A 17,748-nucleotide genomic window follows, 5' to 3' on the forward strand; every position below is an offset into this window, starting at 1 on the left:
GCATATATATAAACTTTAATAGTAGATAAAGGACGAAAATGAGGGTGCGCACTAGCTAGTAGGCTTATTGTATATCCATCCTCCCTGGAGAGGAAAGCATCTTTTCATGGGACTACAAGGTTGAGAATGAGAGAGACATTTCCTTCCCATAGCAAGCCAAAAGTAAGGAAAATGAACCCTAGAAATTATCGCTACAAGGACAAAATGTAATGAAATATTTCAAAAAGCTTTCCCGTCTCTCTATCATGCATCACAATTATCAAAGTTATATATAAATATATAGCATAATCCCAACAATATGAAATGATGAGTATATAAATATTACCACTACTATGGCTACATGAATAAAGTAAACAAATCTAATTACCTGATTGCACAACATTGTATTATAAAAATTTATGTAATGAAATCAAAGAAAAATAAAGTTTTTCCAAACTCTACGGACTACCCAAGTTTAGATTTGGTTAGTATTTTCAGCTTTATGGGTTCCCCTAGAAAATCTTACTTTTTCGGGACCAGGAAAATCGATTTGAAACCACTGGTTTGCCTTTAGCCTTCAAAAACCAGTCTTTTCACAAACACGGCAGCACTTACTGTCACATGTTTTTCACATCACCCCATACAAACGAAGGCTTTTGGTTTTACAAAGGGTGAGGTTTTCTATTTGCTTAAGGCCTCTTTTGAATTGAACTTTTTCCATTAAGTGAGATTTAGCATCTTTTCGATGCAATTGCGCCATTTGGTAACCATCAGTGCAGTTGGGCTCTGGTGCTTCAATTCAGACGGGAGAAAAAAGTTCACAGAGTTATTTCACTGACTTTGTGTATAATACCTAATTTTTTATTTTTTAATTTTGTTTTATCTACTTAATTAATAAGGTTAATTCTCATGAACATCAAGTCAATACATGTTCGATTGTCACATCATCACGAGAAAAAGGTTGATATCTAGATTTCTCGTCACAAAATGGACTCACCCTAGTCAAGGAAGGACTCGTCCAATCTACTTCCACTAACATTCCATCGAGGTATCACTTCACAACAGGCTAATTGATTTCGAATTTTTTTTGAGATGATTAAATGTAGCTCACATTTACCTAAAATCATTCAATGCAATCTACACTCACCCAAATGACCCTTTTTTGAATTTTATATTGACTTATCATTAATTATCAGTTGTCCTAATCATATCATTGTAGACATCAATTTTGTCCGGGTCTACTAATTTCAATCCTTGTTAATATTAATAAATTAATAATAATAATATATATTTTAAAAAACTTTAATTAGAAAAAAATGAAAAAACAAAAAACAAAAAGTAGGGTGGTTGGTATACGATGCCATTGTCGCCCCTAACCAGCCACCCTCTACAACATACCCAGCCCACCCACAGCCTACCCCTACAGCCACCCTACAATCCACCTATAGCCTACCCCTACAGCCACCATGTAGTCCACCTACAGCCTTGCAGTCCACCTACAGCCTACCTCTACTGTCACGGGTTGAGACTTAAACTCCAAACCCACGCGGTTTCGGGACTCGGGCATTCACCCTTCCGGCATTTCGAATCAGCCTGACCATCACGGTTCACACCCTTGTGAGGTATTGTCCGCTCTGGCTCCCTTGGCCTCACGATTTTGTCCTACAAAAGGCGCCTCACAAGGTTGAGGTTTTGTGAATCTTTTTATACCCCAGTGACCCTACTATTATATTTGATGTGGGATTCAGGACTCTTCCTTAGGTCCGTGACATTCTCCCGCACCCAACCTCGTGACGCCCTCGTCACAGAGGCTGACCACCCTACCTACCTCCCTCGAGGTGTTTGACGTGGATCGAACAGTTTAGGGCTGGCTCTGATACCACTTGTCACGGGTCGAGACTTAAGCTCCAAACCCACGCGGTTTCGGGACTTGGGCATTCACCCTTCCGGCATCTCGAATCAGCCTGACCGCCACGATTCACACCCTTGTGAGGTATTGTCCGTTCTAGCTCCCTTGGCCTCACAGTTTTATCCTACAAAAGGTGCCTCACAAGGTTAAGGTGTTGTGAACCCTTTTATACCCCAGTGACCCTTTTATTATGTTCGATGTGGGATTCAGGACTCCTCCTTAGGTCTGTGACACTACAACCACCCTACAGCCACATCCTATTCCCCTTTTGAACTCCTTAAAAATCCCCTAACTTTTTCCCCTTGAGCTTTCTCTCGGACACCCCCTTTCGAAAACCTTCAGACAGATTTTCAAAACCTTCAGACATACTGCCCTTAGCAACATTTCGTTTCGAGCCTAAACACCAAACCAAACCTTTCCTTTTAACAACCATAAACAGACCTACACCAACCACAAAAAAATCAAACAAAAAAATCAAACAGAAAAACAAAAACAAAAAGACAAACACAGTCTTTCCTGCAAGGAGGAACCCAGGATCGAGCTACCTGCAAAAGCAAAAAAAAAAATCAGTCTCATTTCAAAAAAAAAAAAAAAGAAGGTAGAAAACTTCAAGCTTGATCTACGACGATCAGGGCTATTTCTGGCAAAACAGACGTTGAATCTAGAAAGAGGGCATTGAGGTGAACGTTTGAGAATATTTTTGACATTTTTCGACAACTAGAGACCACCGTCAGTAACTGTCGACAGTGACCCAGGCGACGGTCGACGCGACGATCCGACGCCGGATTCTGGTAGAAGCCAGAGAGGATTTTTTTGGGCGAGAAATCTTTTTTTTCTGAGAAAAGGGTGAAATGAATTAAAAAAATTAACTTTTATAGAAAATATAGGAGCAAAACGACGTCGTTTTGAGCATAAGATCAAAACGAAATCGTTTCAAGCATAAGATGATCCGCGTGTGGATTGAACCTGACCCGAGATCCGCGTAAACCGACCCACCAACCCCTTCGATCATCTTCCAGCTGGTTCGAACGAGCCACAGTGAACCAATCCAACTAAACCAGATCGAACTGCCCTTAGTCGACTCAATCGAATGCACGCCAAACTGAACCTTTTTCGATCCAACCGAACTATCGTTGATCGAACCATTGATAAGTTCGGTTCAGGTAAAATTTTTTTTTTTACATTTTCTAATTTTTTTATATATTGTTATTTTTGTTATTTTAAGTATTTTCTTTATATTTATGCATGATAAATTTTTAAATTTGTTAGGATAAATATTTAATTATTTTAATAATAAAAATGAAAACAAGGAAGATAATAATTAAAAATATATATTAAAAATGCTTTAAAAAAAATAATTTTTCTTATTTTCCTTACCTAGAAGTTGGAGGAAATAAAACATATTCCTAAAAATAATTTCACCTAGATGTTGGGGAATTATTATTAATAAATTTTCATAAAAAAGAAATATATAAGAAATTTTTGATTAATTTTCAAAAATTGTTAAAATCGAACTTGCTTCGAAAATCCACTTAGATGTTGAAGATTTTTAAAGATGTTCGTATTTTCTTAAAAATGAAACCTTAAACACTCATTCTTAAATCCAAACCCCTAAAATCCAAACTCTTTAAATCCAAAACCCTAAAATCCTAACCTTTAAATCCAAACCCCAAAATTCAAAACCTTTAAAATCCAAACCCTTAAATCAAAACCCCAAACCTCAAATGTTAAAATTCAAAACCCTAAAAATGAAACTCTAAATTTCCCAAACCCTAAAATTAAACCTTAAAACTTCCAAACCTTCAAATCCAAAACCCTAAAAACGAAACTCTAAATTTCTTAAACCCTAAAATTAAACCTTAAACCTCCTAACCTTAAAAATGAAACCCTAGAGCTTCCAAACCTTAAAATTAAAACCTTCACCTTCTAAACCCTACAATCAAAACCCCAAAACTCCAAGTTCTAAAATCAAAACTCCAAACCTTCAAACCCTAAAATTAAATCATAAATCCTTTAAACCCTAAAACTAAAACTTTAAATCTCAAACCCTAAAATCAAAACCTTAAATCTCAAACCCTAAAATAAAAAACATAAACCCCAAAATCTGAAACTTGAAACCCTAACCTTAAAATCCAAAATCCTAAACCTTAAAATCCAAAATTTTGAAAACCCTAAATTTGGTACAAAATCCCAAATCATTGCCTGAAACTCATCAAATCTTTAAAACCTCGACCCATACCCAAATTTAAATCCATTCAGAAACTTTAATGATATGTGTGAAAGTCTCATACGAAATAATTTGTTCTCGAATGTCGCCTAGATGATGGGGTATTTAAGAAACTTTATTTCATTAAGTTCTTCATGCCTGTCCTTAATTCGCTTTAACAATATAAGTAAAACTTTAATAAAGAGTAATAATAAATTGGGATATTAAATATGAACAGTCTCACTTAAGCTCCGTCTAGATGTTGAGCAGTCAAGATGGTCTCATTATATTTAAGAATCCAATTTCAAATTTGTATTTCATTATACATAGCATCTATTAGCTTACATGCATTTATTTGTTATTGTTTGCACTTATTTTGCATATTTGTGTGTTATCTGATAGTATCATCCTTTATTCTTTTTTTTTTGTACAAAATGTTTTTTTATTTACTTGTTTTTAAAAATATGCAATTTTAAAACAAAATAAAAATAATATTCTAAAGGAAATAATTCTTAGTACTCTGCCTAAATGTTGGAGAGTCATTAACAATTATCTTTTATAAAGATTTTTATTTCATTTTAAGGATTATCGTGTTAAATCTTAAGCGAACAGAGTTATTTTAAATTCTACCTAGATGTTGAAGAATTTTAAGATAATTCTTTAACTCAAAGATTTTCTCAATATTTCTAAATAAAAATTTTTGCAAAAATATTTTTTTAAGCGAAGGAAATTAATATTAAATTTCAAGTCAAAACCATTTTATCCAACATCGAAAATAGCACATGATTAAATAGTACCAATTTATGGGCGTTATGGGGGTGTTAATCCTTCCCCACAAGTAACCGACTTTCGGACCCAATCTGATTTTTCGTAGATCAAAAAAATTTTTTTTTGATAAACTTTAAACTTGCTTTTATAGTTTTATTAAAAAAAAAACTTTTAGGTAGCCAATCACACCATAACAAAGATTGATGGCGATTTCCTTTTATTTTTCTTGATTTTAAAACACTTTACATCTGGCAGTCTCAAAACCGTTACGACAGCTTGGCGACTCCACTGGGGACGTTTGAGAGTTAGGCCAAAACTTTAATTATGTGCTATTAACAATAATTGGATTTAATTGGTTTTATTTGATATTTAATTTAATTATTTAATTTTATTTTTTCGTAAAATATATATATACAAGTTAATAAATAAAATAAATTGCATGCTAGTCATTACTTTATTTTGATTTTATGTTTATGATTTATTTATGTTATTTTAATTGATATATCTCTTTGCACACATTTTGCACATTCATCCATATACATGAGCCATAGACCCAGGTTCTTATCTTTTATAGGAGGAAGTAAAGTAGCTACGATCTTGTGAAGTGATAACCTCCATATTTGCTAGTGAAATACTTTCACTCAAATTGAATCATTTTCATTAGTAACCCGTAATGGGTGAGGATCAAGGAATCTTACTAGTCTATAATGGACGATGATGTGAGGAATAGTCTGGAAACCTTTAGACACATAAATCTTAACCTGACATATAGTGAGTCGTAAAGCCTAACCTTCGATAAAGCATTGTCCTTTTGTGGAAATAACAGAAAAGTATTTTCTTGAAGATTTTTTTTCTTTTCTTTGGTAGTTATCCGAAATTTACATTTTCATGAAATATTTTTGAATTATTTTTAGATTATCCAATAAGCAAAAGGTGAAATCTTTTTTAAAATTTTTATTTATTGGTTAAATAAAAATTAATTATTTTTTTTTAGTCCTAGTTATTCTTTATGAAAAAAAATGTTTTTCCTTTTAAAAAAAAGATTTTTTTTCTTTTTTTTTTGAATGATGTTTCATTTTTTTCATTTTCATTTGATTTTTAATCTCATCCCATACACATCATAATAGGATAATATGAGCATTCCATCCCATTCATATCAATGGATAGTGCATGCATTCCATGTTATGCATATGTTGATAAATAATACATGCCTTTCATATGCATCTTAATAGGTAGTGCACATATTCCATTTTATTACACATTTGAAGGTAGTGTCAGTTCATTAGGATGACATAACACAATCATTTCATGTAAAAATATAACGTGTACTTGATAGGTTCATGCATTTCATATAACTATGTTGCATTATTCATAGGTATACATTTCATCATTCATGTAAGTATGTCATTGCATTTCACGCATATAGATTCATGAATAATAGGGTTGTATGAAACATACATTGCATTTAATATCCCACTATCCCTGTAATATAACATTATATTCCTTGCATACACATTCATGACTGACGAAAATTTTTATTTGGGTCCTTGTACATATAAAAATCTATTGTCATAGGCATATATGCATTTCATGACATTCTTTAGCCATCATATTCATGTGTTTATAAACATGCTTTGTGTGTTATTATTTTTATGATATTCATTCAATAAGGGTAGTAACCAAGAAGTTTTGATCTAAGTCCCAGAATAAAATGTCTGTCTTGGTAAAAATTAGAATGGTAAAAATGAAAGATTGATTGAAAGCAAGGATTAGTGCTTTGGAGTTGAATAAAAAAGAATTATGGCTCGAGATTCGGGAGATGAAACAACAGATAGCTCAATTGATAGAAATGGTTAAAAGTAGTGGTATGGTTGAGTTTATTGCTCCTCAATGATCATTGTCACTTTCATTAAGTTAAGATCAACTAGCTCTTATTAGTTTCAGTATTCTTTTAGAGCATGCTAAAGCATTGGGTGATTTGAACAGTCACTAAGGTTTAGACAAACTTAAAAGAGGAATTGGTGAACTAGCCAAGCAAATGACTGAGCTTAAAATTTTTATGTCCAAGAAGGAGTCACATGGCTTCAAACAACCATCACCAACTATCTTGAGTCTAAACTCGCACCCAAATCCTTCTTATCACCACTTTTAACCTCCTTTCCAAGCACCTAGGATTGGGCCCTCAAATTTCATCCAACTTCCAAGAATATCACACCTGAATCCACTTTCACAACCTCATATTTCACAATCGTTTGTTTAGTATGCTATCTCATCACCACTTCGCAGTCCAATCTTTGATTTAGAGTTTTTCAATTCACTTCAAAACTAACTATACCATCATCTTTTCAGTAAAACAAACCAACCATAGGACAGAAGAACTCTAGCAACATAAAAAAAAAATCATATTAATCTAGTACCAGTGTCTTACACGAAGTTATACCCATTGCTCTTAGAGAATTACCTTATCGCCCCTATCACTACTAAACCTCACAAACCACCTTTCCTTAAATGGTATAACCTTAATGCCTAATGTGAATATCATTTTGGTGTTATGGGCCATTCTTTGGAAGACTGCACAACTTTGAAACATAGGGTGCAAGGATTGATGAAAGTTGGATATTTGAGTTTTGATGCCAAAATGAAGTCAATTGTTCACGAGAACCTTTCATTAATCCATGCTAAGATAGTAAGTAATGCTGTAAGTAACAGTAATGTTGGCTATGATGATGAATAAAAAGCTTTTAAAGTAAATAGCTATTTTCCCCAACAATCATAGTCAACTATTTTTAGATTTTTTAGGTGAAACAAGAGGGAGTGAAAACATGTATAGCACTTTTTGGCCATAGCCCTAGAATTATTCATGATGTGTAAGCTTCATACTTTTACGAATGAATGAAAATTTCTTTTGACCTAAATTTTCTATGAATTGATGCCTCTGTCCACTTTTAATAATTGGATGTCTGAAAGAGCTTGTGAAAAAGTGTTGTGTGAATATACCTTCACCAAACTTTTAAGGAGGAATGAATGTCTTTAGATAACCCAACCAGAATATAGGATGGAACTTTAGTTTCCCCTCATTAATAATAAAAAATTTAACTTGCACATCATGCATCATTTGTTTGATTTCATTATTTTTCATGCTAGCTAAGCATAAAAGATGATGATTGCGAATATGCTTTTGTTAAGCCTTCAAAGCCAAAAGATTTTTTATAATAAAATTCATGTCATGCATTTTTTACTTTTGATAATTAATAAAAAGTTCAAGGATAACTATCCTAGAAAATGAGGTCAGTTGAGTCTGCACATTAATAGCACTCGAGTCAGTACCAGAATCATGAAAAATGAAGATACAAGTCAAATGGATAGAGTAGAAAAAGTTTAATAAGAGATCAATGAAACAGTTATGAAAATGCAGTAGAACGTGAATAGACAGTTGACAAAATTAAAACATATGTTAGCAGAGTTGACAAAAGGAAAAAAAAGTTATTGAAATACATAAGGCAAGGGAGGAAACAATTGTTGAGACACCATCATATCCATCTGAGTCCACATATGTTCAAGACCCTCATATGCCACAAGTACCTCCAACTACTCATCAACTTTTTACTGACATTTCTGTCGAGTTACCATCAATTCAGATAAATGTCAACCCCAAACGTACTCTTCATGACTCCACTACTGTGCCTAATGTGGATGATCTTAAAGAATCAAAAAAATTAAAAAAGGTGCTAGATCCATCAAGATATACAGTGATAAAAGATAAATTTGATCTACTAAAAGAGAGATTGAAAGCAATTGAAAGCCATGATATGTACGAGAATGTTAATGCTAACGAGCTTAGTCTAGTGTCTAATCTAGTTATTTCATCAAAATTCATAGCCTTAAATTTTGAGAAGTATGATGAAACGAAATGTCTTTTAACACACATCACTATGTACTATCGAAAAATGATAGGTTACACTCATGATGATAAGTTGTTGATCCAATACTTTCAAAATAGTCTCACCAAACCTGTAGTAACATGGTATGCTCAGTTGGACTGAAATAAGATTTGCTCTTGGAATGACTTAGCTAGGGCCTTCATAGAATAATATAAGCATGTTGAAGATATGACACCAGATAAGATATCTTTACAGAACATGAAGAAAAGATCAACTGAAACTTTTAGAGAATATGCACATAGATGGACAGACATAGCAGCCCAAGTACAACCACCCTTGTCTAATAAAAAAATTATTGTTCTGTTTGTCAATTCTTTGAACACTCCCTATTATGAAAGAATGATTGGGAACGTCTTTAAAAAATTTTCAAACATGGTAATTTCTGGTTAAATTATAAAAAATACAATAAAAAATGGTATGATTAAGTTAAAAGAGGTGACAGATGTTGAAGAGAAAAGTACATCATAAAAGAATAAAATAGAGGTGCAAACAGTCATAATGGAAAGGCATCTACCTAATAGTTTTATCTCGTACAATCATTATCCTGTTTATCAACCTCATCATCTTGTCATAAGTTATATCTCTCAAAACCTATATCTTTGCCAACCAAGCTAGCATTTGGGCTTTCTAGTAAATTTCTATCCTCAAATGGCCATTCATGATCTTGTTCTTACATTTGAACTCACCACTCGACCCACAAAGAATCGAAAGAGACTAAGGAATGATAAAGAGAAATTACCCATCCCCATTTCTTACCTTTTGTCTTTGCTAATAAAAGGTCAATATCATACTCCTGTGCCTCTAAAAATAACATCAAATCCATCAGTAAGGAGTTATGATCCCAATGGCAAGTGTGATTACCATATGGGGGTAATTGGCCATTCAACTGAAAAATACATACAGTTGAAAGAAAATGTTGAAGATCTTATCAAGAACGATATTTTGACTCTGGAGGTAATAGAACAATGAAAGTTGTTGACTCCTTCCAATTGTCAAATGTGAGAAGTTGAGATGAAGAATGAGGTGTCAAGTTTTAAAAATCAGGATAAGATTATTTCTTTTTGATTTTTTTTTACTATGTATGTATGACATATGCATTGTGTCTCTAGAAGTTATCTAACTTATTTTGAAAGAATTGAATGTTTTAGATCTTTTTTTTTTATGAAATTTCTCTTTATGCATTTGTTTGAATAAAAAGTCCCACATAAGTAACTTTTAAGATTTCAAAAAAAAAAGAGAAAAAAGAAAAAAGAGAAAAAGAAGTTTTTTTTTGAAATAAAGATGAAAGGATTCTTAAGGGAAATGGTGATTACTATTAGGAAAAAGCTCATCAAATACCTCCATACCTTTTCAAATACTTTCATGCCCTTAATCACTCAAATGATTAAACTTATAAACCATAATCTTTCAGGGAATATGAGTTTGAGTTCATACCTTAAAGGGCTGATAATCTCTTCTTGAGCAAAGAACAAAAGAGATTAATTTTGAAAGTTTGTTTTGAATTTCAAAAATCAGATGCTCTTTCAAATTTTCAATTGGTAATTCAATGTGTGTCAAAATTTTACCATGATCATAGACATAAAAATACCTGAGTTTTTTTTCTCTCTTAAACAACCTTTGTTCCATGTCTTAAGGCACATTAAGGAAAAGAAAAAATAATCCCTTTCTGCCTAAGACAATTTGTTTCATACTTTTATACATTTTCTCTTCCTTTTACCAAAAAATACCAAAAAAATTTTGAAGCCCAAAGAGCTTTTTTGAACTATGCGATCGATCATATTCCACTTGATCGTCATATTCCACTTGAACTAAGGGGCATCACAAAAAAAATAAAAAAAGTAAAAAGATAAAAAAAAATAAAAAAGACATTTTCGATGATTTGCTCTTCTAATCAAGTAATCATATTTGAAATGATAAATAGCCATCTTTCTTTATTCTTCTCATATATAAAAATTATCTGTTTGTTACCCATTTGAGCCTATTAAAATTTTTATTCTAAAATGAACCCTAGCTAAAAATCATTTTCTATTAGGAACAAAATTAGGATACATTCAAGATTAACTTCAAGAAAAGTATCCGATATTGAAAGCGTCTAACCCGCCCCTCAAAGGTGAAAGTCTGGGATAAAAAGTGAACAATACTTCAATTAAAATCTCAAGATTCAGGAAAATAAATAGCTAAAGATGAAGTTAGGTATTTCCAAGAAAGAGCAAAGAAACCTTGGAGATAAGAATCTGAAGCTTCAATTAGAATTAAAAAAAAAAGAAAAAAAATATATGTACCTTGAAAATGAGGATTCAAGGCAAAAAAAGGGGGTGAATAAAGTTGCTGAAATTAAAGCTAAATATTTCAACAAAAAAAGGGCAAAGGAAGAAAGTCAAAGAATGCTCCTCAGGATCCTTGGCCTAATTACCCTAAATAATATATTTTGAGCCTATTTACCTATTTTTTTAGAACTCTTAACTGCGGCTTACATTACACACTTTGAAAAGTCTATTTTGATCAAATGTAGACATTTAGATTGAAGAGCAATATCCTTGAATTTGTATATACTTGTTGAATTCTTCATTGATAGAAAATATAGCTCTAAGGTGAAAACTCAAAGAGGGCAGTTTAGAGCTAAAGTCATTTTTAAGGCCTCAAAATGAATTTCAAAGTTTCAAGGTTCTATCCGAAATAAAAAATCTCGATGCAAAGCCATTTGAAAGACTAGTACCTATTAAAGACCTTTCAAAAAAAAAAAAGAAAAACCAGCCTTATCTTCTTCCCAAATCTTGTTTGGAAAATAATGGCTAGTTTTGACTCACATTGAAGTATCATGTTTTCAATAAAAAAAAAGTGTTTTAAAAAAATTATCTCTTTTGTGAGCCCAAGATGAAATCTTTGCAACCCTCGTCGAGCCTTTCCATGAGATAAGCCCACCAGTAAAAGGAGATGAATTGTCAATTACCCTCTCATCCATAAGCTTTCCAAATAGTAGTCACTGACTTCCAAAAGATTCGAAAGTCTTGAGTTATAAATTTTTCATTAATTACGAAGACACTTTATGTGAGGTAATTTTTTATCACTTTTGAAAATTTTTAAGATTATTTAAGCATTTTGTACATAATACTGAAATCATTTTTTGGGTGAAAATGAAGCAATGAAAATTTAAACAAAATTTTTTTTAAAAAAAGGGGCAAGAAAAGTATTTGTATTTGCATCGCTTACATTTGCATCACAAAAAAGACATTTGTATTTGCATCATTTGCATTGGCACTTGTATAAGACATTTGCATTCACACTATAAGAAGAATTTGCATTTGCATCATGGCATCTACATCCTAAGAAAAGGTAGTTGTAGGGGCATTATTGTTAATTGCATTGTGAAAAAGTCAAATGTATTTGCACCAAGCATTCGCATTCTTGCATTAGCGTTTGTATCGACATTTTCATTAGCATCATTTGATGAGAATGGACATTTGTATCATGATTGCACATTAGCAGAAAAAAAGAATATATATATAAAAGAAAAAAGAGAGAGAAAAGAAAAAACAGGATTTTAAAATTTCAACACCTCTATTTAAGGGGAACATTTTTCAAACAAAATTGTGAAGGCCCTGTTTAGGAGAAACCTTTTTCAAACAAGACCTTTAAAGTTTCAAAAATATTTGATCATGCGAAAGCCATTTTTAAAGTGTCATTGCCTCTGATTAAGATAAGTGTTCAAAGATTTTGAGATTTGCAAGACCTTCGCGCATAAACTCTAATACTTTCGAGCATAACTTTTAAGACCTCCGAGCAAAAGATTTTTAAATTTTTAAAAGTTTTTAAGCAAAAGATTTTTAAATTTTCAAAGTTCATAGATCTATTATTAGAGGAGATCCAAAAATGTTGATTCCTAAGACCTCCGAGCATAAATTTGATTCGTGGTGTTATCCCAATTAATTTATTATTTTTCAACTTGTGGTATTGTCCAGTTGATTCCTAAGACCTTCAAGGATAAATTCAATTCGCGGTGTTATCACAATCTATTCATTATTTTTTGACTTGCGGTGTTGTTTTATCGATTCTGTAAAACCTCCGGACATGATTCCTATGACCTCTAGGCATAAATTCAATTCGCGGTGTTATCCCGATCGATTCATTATTTTTTGACTTGCAGTGTTGTTCTGTCAATTCTGTAAGACCTGTGAGCATGATTCTTAAGACTTTTGGGCATGATTTCTAAGATTTTTGGGCATAAATTTGATTCGCAGTGTTATCCCGATCGATTCATTATTTTTCGACTTACGATGTTATCCAGTCGATTCTATAAGACCTCCGGGCATAAATTCGATTCGCGATGTTATCCCAATCGATTTCTTATTTTTGACTTGCAATGTTATCCCTTTCAATTCTGTAAGACCTTTGAGCATGATTTTATAAGACTTCCAGACATGATTTCTAAGACCTGTGGGCATAAATTCGATTCGCGGTGTTATCCCGATCGATTCTTAATTTTTTTATTTACGGTGTTGTCCCAATCGATTTTGTAAAACCTTCGAGCATGATTCTTAAGACTTCCAGGTATGATTTTTAATACCTCCGGACATAATTTTGATTCACGATGTTATCTCGATCGATTCTTGACTTTTCGACTTGCGGTCTTATCCCAGTCGATTCTGTAAGACCTCCGGACATGATTTCTAAGACTTTTGGACATAATTTTTAAGACCTCCGGGCATAAATTTGATTCGCGGTGTTATCCCAATCAATTCTTAATTTTTTGACTTACGGTGTTGTCCCAATTGATTCTGTAAGACCTCCGAGCATGATTCCTAAAACCTTCGAGCATAAATTCGATTTACGGTGTTGTCCCGATCGATTCATTATTTTTTATTTATGGTGTTGTTCCAGTCAATTCTGTAAGACCTCCGAGCATGATTTTTAAGACTTCTGGACATAATTTCAATTCGCGATGTTGTCCCGATCGATTCTTTAAATTCAACTCGCAGTGTTGTCTCAATCAATTCTTTAATTTCGATTCGCAGTGTTGTCCCGATTGATTCTTTAATTTTGACTAACGATGTTGTTCTCTCGACTTTTTATTTTTTGACTTACGGTGTCGTCCCAGTTGTTTTCTTTATCACTTGACTTGTGGTTAAAAAAAAAAAAGAAAAACTTTTTTTAAAAAAATCCACGATTTGCTTTCGGACAAAATTGTTGTTTTTGTCTTTGCCCTATTCTTAATTCTCAGTAATGTGTAAAAAGAGACAGCTGAAAATACTAATTTTGTCCGGGTTTACTAATTTCAATCCTTGTTAATATTAATAAATTAATAGTAATATATATTTTAAAAAAATTAATTAGAAAAAAAAAGAAAAAAGAGAAAACAAAAAGTAGGGTGGTTGGTATACAGCGCCGCTGTCGCCCCCGACCAGGCACCCTCTACAACTTACCCAACCTACCTATAGCCTACCCCTACAGCCACATACAACCACCACATGTTCCCTTTTTGAACCCCCCTAACTTCTTCCCCTTGAGCTCTCTTTCGGACTCCCTCTCTCGAAAACCTTTGGACAGATCTTCGAAACCTTCAAACATACTGCCCTCAGTACCCTCTCATTTTAAGCCCAAACACCAAGTTAAACCTTTCCCTTCAACAACCCCAAACAGAACCCATACCAACCACAAAAAAACAAACAGAAAAATGGAAACAAAAAGACAAACACAGTCTTCCCCGCAAGAAGGAACCCAGTGCCAAGCTAGCTGCAAAAGCAATAAAAAAATCAGTCTCATTTCAAAAAAAAAAGGGCAAAAAACTTCAAGCCTGATCTATGACGATCGGGGCTGTTTCTGGCAAAATGGACATTAGATCTGGAAAGAAGGCGTTGAGGTGAATGTTTGGGAGTATTTTTGGCATTTTTTGGCAACCGACGACCATCGTCAGCGACTGTTGATGGTGACCTAGGTGACGACAAGCGCGACAGTCGGGCACCGGATTCTGGCCGAAGCCAGTGAGAAATCTTTTTTTTTCTGAGAAAAAGGTGAAATGAATTAAAAAAATTGACTTTTATAGAAAACATAAGAGCAAAATGACGTCGTTTTGAGCATAGGACCAAAATGACGTCATTTCAAGTATAAGAGGATCCGCGTGTGGATCGAACTTGACCCGAGATCCGCGTAAACCGACCCACCTCAGTCACCCTCTAACCGGTTCGGACGAACCGCATTGAACCGATCCAACTAAACCGGATCGAACCACTCCTCAACCGACTCAACCGAATCGCACGCCAAACCGAACCCTTTTCGGTCCAACCGAACTGCCATTAACAGGTCTCGTTCAGGTAAAAAAAATTTTTTTTGCATTTTTTATTTTTTTATATATTATTTTTTTTGTTAAGTATTTTTTTATACTTATGCATGATAAATTTTTAAATTTGTTAGGATAAATATTTAATTGTTTTAATAATAAAAAAAAAAACAAGTAAGATAATAATTAAAAATATATATTAAAAATGCTTTAAAAAAATAATAAAATAATAATTTTTTTATTTTTTCTGCCTAGATGTTGGAGGGAATAAAATATATTCCTAAAAATAATTTCGTCTAGATGTTGAAAAATTATTATTAATAAATTTTCATAAAATATATATATAAGAAATTTTTGATTAATTTTCAAAAATCGCTAAAATTGAACTTGCTATGAAAACTCGCATAGATGTTAGAGATTTTTAGAGATGTTCGCATTTTCTTAAAAATGAAACCTTAAATACTAATTCTTAAATCCAAACTCCTAAAATCCAAACCCCTTAAATCCAAACCCCTAAAATCCAAAACCCTAAAATCCTAACCTTTAAATCCAAACCCTAAAATCCAAAACCCTTAAAATCCAAACCTTTAAATCAAAACCCCAAACCTCAAATTTTAAAAATCAAAACCCTAAAAACGAAACTCTAAATTTTTCAAACCTTAAAATTAAACCTTAAACCTCCTAACCTTAAAAATGAAATCCTAAACCTTCCAAACCCTAAAATTAAAACCTTCACCTTTCAAACCCTACAATCAAAACCCCAAACCTCCAAGCTTTAAAATCAAAATTCTAAACCTTCAAACCCTAAAATTAAACCGTAAATCCTCTAAACCATAAAACCAAAACTTCAAATCTCAATCCTTAAAATCAAAACCCTAAATCTCAAACCCTAAAATCAAAAACCTAAACCCCAAAATTTGAAACTTGAAACCTTAACTCTAAAATCCAAAATCCAAAACCTTAAAATCCAAAACCTTAAAATCTAAAATTTTGAAAACCCCAAATTTGGTATAAAATCCCAAATCATTACTTGAAACTTGCCAAATCTTTAAAACCTCGACCCATACCTAAGTTTAAATCCATTTCGAAACTTTAAGGATATGTGTGAAAGTCTCATATAAAATAATTTGTTCTCGAATGCCGCCTAGATGATAGGATATTTAAGAAACTTTATTTCGTTAAGTTCTTCATGCTTGTCCTTAATTCACTTTAACAATAGGATTAAAACTTTATTAAAGAGTAATAATAAATTGGGATCTTAAATATGAACAGTTGCACCTAAGCTCCGTCTAGATGTTGAGAAGTTAAAATGGTCTTATTATATTTAAGAATCCAATTTCAAATTTGCATTTCATTATACATAGCACCTATTAGCTTACATGCATTTATTTGTTATTGTTTGCACTCATTTTGCATATTTGTTTGTTACCTGATAGTATCATCCTTTATTCTTTTTTTTTGTACAAAATGTTTTTTTATTTACTTGTTTTTAAAAATATGCAATTTTAAAACAAAATAAAAATAACATTATGAAGGAAATAATTCTTGGTACTCTGCCTAGATGGTGGAGAGCCACTAACAATTATCTTCTATAAAGATTGTTATTTCATTTTAAGGATTATCATGTTAAATCTTAAGCGAAAAGAGTTATTTTAAATTCTGCCTAGATGTTGGAGAATTTTAAGATAATTCTTTAACTTAAAGATCTTTTCAATATTTCTAAATAAAAATTTTAGCAAAAATATTTTTTTTAAACGAAAGGAATTATTATTAAATTTCAAGTCAAAACCATTTTATCCAACACCGAAAATAATGCATGATTAAATGGTACTAATTTATGGGCATTGTGGGGGTGCTAATCTTTCCCCACAAGTAACCGACTCTCAGATCTAATCTGATTTTTCGTAGATCAAAATTTATCTTTTTGATAAACTTTAAACTCGTTTTTATAGTTTTATTAAAAAGAGAAACTTTTGGGTGACCAATCACACCCTTTTATTTTTTTTTTATTTTAAAATACTTTATGTCTGGCGGTCCCAAAATCGTTATGACAATCATTACCTTTCATCCATATATAAAATAAAAAAGAGGCCTAGGTATGGTATAAACTAAGAATCCTTTCCACTTAAGCTTTCTAAAAACTCTTTACATTTTACCTTGTTCCTCACTTAAACCTTAAGTACCTGACTGACTAAAGTGTTAGAGTGCATCCCGAAAATCTAACTCTGATGCCCTTTAGTTATGTTTTCCTACTGCAGGTTCAAGTCATCCTTCATACAATCTCTAAGTCATCTTTCCTCTTACCAACACCTAAAACACCATCAATAATTGGTGTCGTTTATGGGAAACGACAATCATATCTCACCCTTACTCTTATGAAACAACAATCTCAATTATGAATGTGACTACCCAATTTGCATATGCCTTTGATGCCGCAGCCATGTTCCCGACTCCCCTACAAATCCAATTAGCAAGCCTCCCCTCATGGTCACCAAGGTATGATAGCATCTTCCCATTTCCCAACAACCCTGTATTATTAAATGCTTAGAGTTCATAGCCAATGGGCTATTACCAAAACATAATGAGAGTTTTATCTATAAGTATAACTTGACTATTGCATTGGCCCACACTACTGCTGTTGGACCTTCGAATCTAACCTTATAACCATTCC

This window comes from Durio zibethinus, chromosome 14, assembly GCF_047325235.1.
Source record: "Durio zibethinus cultivar Kanyao isolate XHJ-2024 chromosome 14, ASM4732523v1, whole genome shotgun sequence".
Classification (NCBI taxonomy): domain Eukaryota; kingdom Viridiplantae; phylum Streptophyta; class Magnoliopsida; order Malvales; family Malvaceae; genus Durio; species Durio zibethinus.